The sequence below is a fragment of the Hypanus sabinus genome, chromosome 1 (genome assembly GCF_030144855.1).
Source record: "Hypanus sabinus isolate sHypSab1 chromosome 1, sHypSab1.hap1, whole genome shotgun sequence".
NCBI lineage: Eukaryota > Metazoa > Chordata > Chondrichthyes > Myliobatiformes > Dasyatidae > Hypanus > Hypanus sabinus.
The window spans coordinates 8,767,506-8,774,258 of NC_082706.1; positions in this window are offsets into that span (position 1 = coordinate 8,767,506).

Consider the following 6,753-nt stretch of genomic DNA (forward strand, 5'->3'; position numbering starts at 1 on the left):
TACATTTAAATTAAATACTCATCATTTATTTTCCAAAGCCACAGGGAGCCGCACCACAGAGATGAAAGAGCCGCGGATTGCCGACCCCTAGCCCAGCCTATCTGTAGATGTGAACTTCTCACTATTCAGGACCTTTACAAAGACAGGTATGTAAAAAGGACCCAAAGGATCCTTGGGGACCTGAGTCACCCCAACCACAAACTGTTCCAGCTGCTAATAACCGGGAAACGGTACTGCAGCATAAAAACCGGGAGCAACAGGCTCCGGGACAGCTTCTTCCACCAAGCCATCAGACTGATTAATTCATGGTGATACAATTGTAGTTCTATGCTATATTGACTGTCCTATTGTACATACTATTTATTTCAAATTATTAAAAATTGCACATTTAGACGGAGAAGTAACATAAGGATTTTTACCTTGTGAAGAATGTAAGTAATAAAGTCAAGTCAATTCAATTCAAAATTCAATATATTGCAGTTGCATGGAACATAGGAGGCAATTGAACAACAGCAAGCTCTCCTGCAGTAAATGATTCATTTTCCAGTAATTTTGACTGCAAGGTAAATGGTGGGCAGGACACCATGAATAGACCCCCTCCCCCAGTTGTGCCATACAGAGGCTAACTGTAATGTCTCATTTAAAAGCCAGCACAGTCAACAAAGAAGCACTCTCTTAATACCACACTGTAGGTTGAACTATGATTATTGTGCACAACCAAGAGTCTTTAAGAGAAAATACATTAAGGCAATAATTCAGAATTTCTCCAGCCGTCCCTCAAATGTATTCAAATTGTGAATTCAAAAAGGATGAATGTAATCACCTCAAAACTTAACTGATCACTGAACAGATGTGGACTCACCTTAAGGGCTTTACAACTTATGTTCTCAGTATTTATTTACTTATATATTCATTGTTATTATTTTTTATTTGCACAGTTCAACTGAATCTCAGGGTAGCATATACTGTACACATATGTTCTTTGATAATAAATTTACTTCAAACCTTTGAATTTAATAAGTCTTACTTTTAGATAACCTAGATATTCAAATGCTAGTCAAATTCAACAAAGTTATCACTGAAGCTAGTATTGCAACAAGCAAGAATGACCTGTCTGCAAGAGGATGCTAGAAATCTGGTGTTATCCAAAATACAAATAATGTTTGAAGTGTTCCTGCATTGTCACAGCACTTCATGAGAGGAGTTAACATTTCATGTAAATCTATATAAAATATAGATTTATAATATTTATACAAGGACATAAGGGAGAGAATTGGAGAATGGAATTGAGAGGGATAATAAGTCAGTCATGATTGAATGGCGGACCAGATTTGATGGGCCAAATGGCCTGATTCTGCTCCTATGTCTTATGAGACAGACCTTTCCTGCAGATAGTACACTTCAAACATGTCTACTCCAGATTGTTCATAACCAAACCTACTCTCCCAAAAGCTATTCTATAGTTCCATGGACTCTAATTATGCTGATTATTCAAGAGTTACAACCTCCTAGTTTGAGAACGGTCCACTCATTCTCACTCTGTTTTCTGCTTGTACTCTTTAGTTATGTCAATATATTATCCTAACCCTGTGCATTTCTTTTTAACTAACCTGTTGGTGAAGATGACAGATTTCCTGACATATACTGGTGATATTAAACCTGATTCTGTTGAGTGGCACCTTAATGCAGACCATCTGGAAATCACATCTGCTATCACAAATCACTAATTCCCTTCTCAGCCTCATAATCTCCTAAAACTCAAACTGATTTGTCAAATCTTATTCCCCTTCATAATTCTGTATTGACTCTACCTAATCCTATTATTATCTTCTAAGTGTCCTGCTAGAACTTCCTTAAGGGTAAATTGTAGCATTTTCCCAACTTTCGTTGTTAGGCTAACTAGTCTGTTTAGTCCATAAGTCCATGTTTTCTCTCTCCTTATCGAGAATATATTGAGGTGTACATTTGCAACATCCAATAGGGAATTTTAGAGATTTCAGCCACTATGACCATTTTACTAAAATCATGCTGTGCCAGTTATCAGGTTGTTGGGATTTATTGGCTTTCAGACACTTCTGTTTCTCTATTTCTAAATATTGCTTTTTTCTTCAAATTCTCTCTCTTTTGCCCATTTTGCCTTTAGTGTTTAGGTCAGCAATGAAGATCCTCCATCTCTGGCTGTGTTAATGGCTTCCTTCATCCTGCCAGAAGCTTCTGCTAGGTTTTCACTACTGCTAGTCATGCAAATCCCGGATGGAGGCTGATGAGGAATACCGTTGCACTAAGTTGTAGGATTCTTCATTGCTGTTTCTGTAACAGTTTTGTTTTACCAGTCAGGGTTTTAAGCCCTGAGCCTCAGGCCTTCGTAAATAGCCTGGCCTCTACCCATTTATTTGTTTGGCATGGGAGACAAAGCATAAAGTCCTGACTCCAGCCAACATAACTCTGTGGGCCATTCAGGTACGCAAGCCTCCAAACCTTGACAAGATTGTGGCCCTTTTGGAGGTTTCAGATTCTCATTCGTTCTAAATCTGTTGCTCTGCACTATTTTCAGGAGGTTAACTGTCTTTTTCCTTAAAGATGGGCACAAAGTAATTTCACATTCATTTCCTTATTCTCAGTCTGCAAGGGTCTCCCACTTGTATATCTATCAAAGCTGTATAGTCTTGTTTGTATGTTTCTCAATTTTTGATTACTCCCGTATTCTACTTATCCTTATCGATTTCTTAATGTTCCTTTGCCGAGTTTTGAAAATATTCCCAGTTCTCAGGCTAACTAATCTTCTTTTGGCAATGCTAAAAACCTTACTTTGAGTAAAAAATTAGCTTTATTTGTCAAATATACATCAAAGTGTAGAGTGATACAGTAGGAGTAATTTGTAGCAACGACCACAGTCCAAGGATTGAGCCCATTAACGTTGCCAACATTGCACATTCTAACATACTAACTCTAACCTGTATGTGATGTTCTGTAACTTCAAAACATTAAACTAATTCAAAGGAAGACACAGGAGTCTGAAAGGTGAGTCTAACTTTGTGTTCACTTTAAACGGGGTGCATACGATCACGTGCTAGTATGATCATGTATAAAATTCACATATTTATACATATAACCCATGTTACGTACCCCGTAACTGGGTGTCAGACCAGCAAAGACAGAAGTATCTGTTGGAGTCTGGTGGTACCAAAACTATATGTGTTTATTAGTAAACTACATAATACAATATCAAAAATGCAAATATACATATAAAACAAGTTAGCAGTTATAAACCTAAAAGTGTAGGAATAATAATAAGCAATAATCAACGAGCTCTATTGATGTCTAGGGGTAAATGAATTGTCATAGAAGAGTATAAAGTTCAGTTCATGCATGCTGACGTAGTTATGGTTGTTGTGTTTTAATCATTGGAGAGAGAGAGAGAGAGAGAGAGAGAGAGAGAGCGACCAAGATGTAACAGCTGCAGCAGGCAAACCTTCTATTGCTTTCTTATTCCATCATATCATTGTGGTTATTCAGCTATGACCCCTCTGTTCTTCAGCTAGACTGTTCTTCCATGGTGGACTCGTCACTCTGGCATGAGTGGACACACACACACAAGTCCCCACCGGCCCTGCTGTAGCACTGTGAGCTTTACTGACTGATCTCCTGATTCGGTCCCCGAAACCCCCACCTTTCTGTGGGTTCACAACACTCAGTCAGTGTCCACTGGTGTGTCTGAAGGGTGTCTCCCCAGACCTGTCTTTTATCCCCATTGACAGGGTCTCAGCTATCCATCAACTCTGAATGACTGTGTCCATCAAATCAGGCCACTCCTGCTGTCTCCTGAGGAATGTTAACGAGCAAAGTAGTCCTCGTAGTGAAAGGTAAATAATCCAGGAAGAGTCAAAATACAATAAATCAACAGTCTCTCTCTCCCTCTTATCTGTAGCAGATGTTCTTGCCCGGGCTTTATCTCTATCTCTCAGTACCAGCATAGCAACAGCAATAGTTCATAGTTTTCGGGGGGGGGGGGATGGTTAACTCTTCACCCCATTTCCATCAGGTCTGTCCATCACTCATAACACCCATAATGAATTATTGAAATGAACAAGAATGCTTAATTAAACAATATATTTACAAGATTACTCAAATATTACTGAAATGTTAAATACACAACACACTGGAATGTGGGAAGAAACCAGAAACCCCGGAGGAACCCTACGCATTCACAGGGAGAACGTATAGACTCCTTACAGATAGAGGGGGGAATTGAACCCCAATAGGTGATCATTGTCACTGTAAAACATTGCAATAAGTTAATACAGAAGTGTTTCAGAGTTTTTTGGATTTTGAAATATATAATTAGATAGCTTCAGATTGCCAACATTTCCAACTCTGAATTTATGTGCTACCAGTAAGTAGTCTTTTTCTTACACTTGTTCATCACACATATGTACTTAACAGTAAAAATTATTACAGACCATTAATGATGAAAATATGTGTGTAGGGTAACAAAAGAGGCTCAGCAGCATCGAGAGAATACCTCAATCAGCTGTTGAAAAACAACAAAGGCAGGCTTTCAGTCTCCAACTACAATGACATGTTTTAATTAAAAGGTTACAGTACACTATATTTGTATTTTACCTTTTTCAGGATTTACAGTACTGTCCAAAAGTCTTAGACATATATATATGTGTGTGTGTGCCTAAGACTTTTGCACAGTACTGTATTTGTCAACGTAGAGTGGAGAGCGAGTTTGTGAATCTGGCGGGAACAAAGGATATTGGGAATGGTGAGGGTAGAGCACAGTGGGAGGGGTGTGGGACAGGTGAAAGAGAAAAAGTGCCAGTGGTGGGGGTTTGGTGCAGGTGCAGGTGCAGACACCAGGCAAGGTCATTTGATTCCAAACAGTTGGTTTATTGATCATTACAGAATGTCTCTCCAGAGCTTCCTGTTCCCTTACCTCTCCATGCCCTCTTCCCACTCTCAGTCCACAGTAGAGATGATTATCAGAATCAGGTTGATCATAATCAACATATGTTGTGAAATTTGTTTTTTTATTGTGGCAGTAGTATAGTGCAATACGTAAAATTACTATAGTACTGTGCAAAAGATTTAGGCACCTCAGCTCTACATTATGTTCAGTACTGCATGTAACAATCAGCATTGTAGACTTGTTCTTGTGCTGGACTTTAATCAGCGACTATCTTGGCAAACTCATCAATGAATTTCTCTACTGCTTCATGATCACTGGACACTTTAAAAATGCAATGCCATGCCTTTTCTTAAAATTTTGAAACCAACCTGCTGAATATTCACAGTACCTTTAATTCACAGTTTGTCATGATAGATCCTTGTTTGTTTCATGATCGGCATACTATTAAGTGGCATAATACACAATCAAGATCTACATTTCTCTCTTTATGCTGTGATTTTCCATTTTTCATTATCTTATGTGAGGTCACTTCTCAGAATTGTCTGTGGCATGCAGAAACCTGCTTGAGAACCTTCCCAGCATCATCGAGAATTTTCCATTTGTGACGTCATGTCAATGTGTCAATGATTTAAAAAGCTTTGGAGTTTAGATTTTTGGATAAGGGGTACTCAACCTGTAGCACCTTTAACTTTTCTCATTAGTCATGCTGGACAGTGTTTCCTGTTGCAAACCACGTTTTTATAGTTTTAAGTGTTAACTGTTGCTCATATAGCACCATACTTTTTCCAAGTGATTATAGTCATGACTCATCATCACAGGCATGAGAGACTGCACACATAGGAATCTGGAGAAACAATCTGCTGTAACACAGTGGGTCAAGCAGCACCTATTAAGAGGGCAGAATTGTCAAATGTTTTGCATTGAAACACTGAATGTCATCAGTTCCTTTACTCTGACAAATGCTGCCAGACCCATTAAGTTTGTTCAGATCTTTGTAGTTAGATTTAGAAACCTAATTTCTAATTGAATTTAATTGTTTTTTTAAAATTTTTATATAAAGTTCTATTATGTGATTGAAGTTTTGACCTGAAGAAGGGTCCCAACCCGAAATGTCAACTGCTTATTTTCCACAGATGTTGCCTAACCTGCTGAGTTCCTCCAGCATCCTGTGTGTGTTGCTCCAGACTTGTAACCACCTGGGTTTTCTCTGCTTTCTTTTATTTGTGTCCTGATAGAACAGTTCCTTCCCTGTACTGGTGCCAGTGACCCGTCAATTAAACCTATTTCCCATGTACAAATCTTGCTGTTGCTGGTGTTTCAGGCAGCAGTGAAGGTCCCTCCCTCCCTTTCTGTCCTTGGCCACTCAGATGTAGAAGGATTCTTCATTGCTGCTTCCATAACAGTTTTGTTTTACCAGTCAGGGTTGTTAGCCCTGAGCTGAACCCTTAAACTTGCAGGAGTGGTGGACCATTCCTAGTCTGACCTCTACCCTTTGACCGCTTGGCATGAGTTACACTACCAAGAGCCAATAGAGCTCTCCAGGTCACTGAGGCACACAAACCTCCAAACCACAACAAGGTTGGTCCTCTTGGTGTATAAATCCTTGAGTGATGATCTTATTGACCCTCTGCCAATTTGTACATGGCTCTGAAGTAATCCACATATTATAACCTTAATAGATGTGTTCTTTCTTGAATATTAACTGCGCTTCTGCAGCAGAACCACCTCTTTAGTCTTATCTGTTCTGTTGGCAACATCTTCAAATTCCTCTTCACCCCCGATTGTACTCGACTGTACTCTTTTCCATAGATGCTGCCTGGCCTGCTGAGTTCCTCCAG